Below are 2,480 nucleotides of genomic sequence, written 5' to 3'. Positions count from 1 at the left end.
CATCTTAGAGGCAGTCTTACCCTCTACCCACACCACCCCACGTCGTCCCTCTCCTCACTGTAGGTAGGGATAGAGACCTGTTCTATCTTGTCACTCTTGGTATACAAACAGATCCATCTGGCGGCATTGATATACTGCCCCCAGTCTGCGGAAATCAGTCACACATAGGCAAAAGACAAGAACTGGACACTTCATGCAATCTGTTAAATATATTTCTCAGAAAGAGTGGACCCTCTGGAACAAAAACGAAATTCTGGATAACTCTCCAGATCACTTTTTCAAATGTCCGCTGCTTCGAGAACAGGCAGCTGCTACCATGCACCGAATGGTTTCTCTGCGGCATATCGCCTTCTCGCCGGCAGACGAGCATGTGGTCGCTGCCAGCACACGGCCCGCCTTGAAGCGACAGTCCAGGTATCGGCCCTTCACCATCACAAAAGACTGTAAAACCAACTAAACAACGCAAGATAAATGATGGCCACCGCAAGTGCACCTTGTTTGTTTGTATAAAATGTAGCCGCACAGCAGCACCCCCACACCGTCCCCTAGTCGGGGCGCAGCTGCCTCAGCGAGCACACGGAGTAGGCGTACACCCAACGCCTCAAATAGGTATTGCATTCTGCAAGGAAGACATTTCACTGTAACAATTACAATTAACGTCAACGCATCTCTTATAATCGGACATGTATCAAAAACGGAAAAGCAATTGCGATGATGTAAATGTCCTCTTTCCACGAAAATAGAGTGCAACACGTTTTCTTTTAGTTCTATGAGTAGAATCGATATATTTTTACGTTTAACTGCAGGATACAATTCGCATCGCATTATTTTGCGACATCCAACGAAGTCAAAAAAAAAAAAAAAAAAGATACAGCACTGCCTCCGATTACACATGACCAAACTACAGAGGTCGGGCTATACATCTGATATACGAGTACATATCCACCCTGCGTAACATTGGGAAAAAAGCTACCACTATTTTACTACGAAAATTAACGCTCACCACAGAATGTCTTCATTGTTTCAAAACCATCACTAAAGTAAAGAAACAGCGGGAATTTAAAAGCTGAATTAAAAAGCATCTATGATAAACAATTTCTTTCAACTCGATGGACAAATTACATGACTTGAGGGCATCCCTCCCATTCAGATCAGTGCCTAAATAAACTGTCATGCACGTGTGTATTAGAAACATTTTAGGCACATGATATAACATTACAGTATACAGCTTTTCACGCAATTGCTCACATTTCGAAAAAAAAAACAATCACTATATGTTTCACAACAATAAGCTCTAATTCAAGAGGACATTGCTGTTTTGTGCATTACGGCAGGTCACATTTTACCAATGCGATGTTGTATCACACTGGCGATTACGAAAAAAATCATGAGAGTCTGTCTTGTAACAGGACATCCTATACGATTTTAGCGTATTCCTCTCTTCTGATACATCAAAAACAAATACCGCCTGTGTGCTTACATCTAAATATCTGCACCATAACTGCTGTCTATTGACCTGCCTTTAAAGTTTCTATCTTCAAGCAGACTATAATTCACAAAGCAGCAAATTCCTACATTGTAGTTTTGAAAGTAATTTGATCATCACAGCCTGTTCCACGCAATCTACTCGTATGTTGGAAAAAAAAGCAATTATTTCCAGGTTCCACAACATGCTACAATTCAGGTGGTGTCTACTTTGTAATTAGAGGTTGTCAGGTATGAAATAACACAGAACTTGCAGTAACGCCTATTTATAAACACTCAATTTTGACGATAATAATAAAAACACACATGATTCTTTGATAATAGATACAGCCTATTTCTATTAGTTTTATGAGCAAAATCGGTATACTTTTGAGAGAAGTCTGTGCATCCGAGCTTTAACCAGTTATATCACTCCTTGTAACAGAACCACCTATGAGATTTTACCACATCTCTATCTTCTGATACATCGAAAAACAAATAACGCCTGTGAGTTGGCATCGAGCATATTACATATATACCTATCGCTCCATTGCAGCAGGTGGCCAGAGGTTGAAGGCGCTTGCACAGACCTATGTAAAGTTTTGTCTGCTGTACTGGACGAAGACAATACCCAACAGATTGTCAATCACAGGAGAAGGTTCCTATATCGTTTTTTCATAAGCAGTTTAATACATTGTTTTTCAAGCTGTAAGACATTTACGCAGTGTATGACTACAGCTTTGTACACCATCATATACTTTGTTTTCCCACCATGACTGCAATGTCTGTCACGTGCTAAACCGACATTAACACATTTCGATTCATTGGCTCTCAAAGAAAGCTGAACATCGCATGGTGTAAACAATGCTGCTCCCACAACAGGACAGTAGATATAAAACGCGGAGGTGATGTTTCTCATTGACAAGAATGCGGAAGGCATCTCAGTATGTGGCAACTGGAAGAGTTTACGGCATTGTAGAGCATTCCCAAGCAGCTCTCTGAAGGTGATGACCTAT

Source organism: Schistocerca cancellata, chromosome 1, assembly GCF_023864275.1.
Source record: "Schistocerca cancellata isolate TAMUIC-IGC-003103 chromosome 1, iqSchCanc2.1, whole genome shotgun sequence".
Classification (NCBI taxonomy): Eukaryota; Metazoa; Arthropoda; class Insecta; order Orthoptera; family Acrididae; genus Schistocerca; species Schistocerca cancellata.
Note: the sequence above shows the minus strand (reverse complement) of the source record.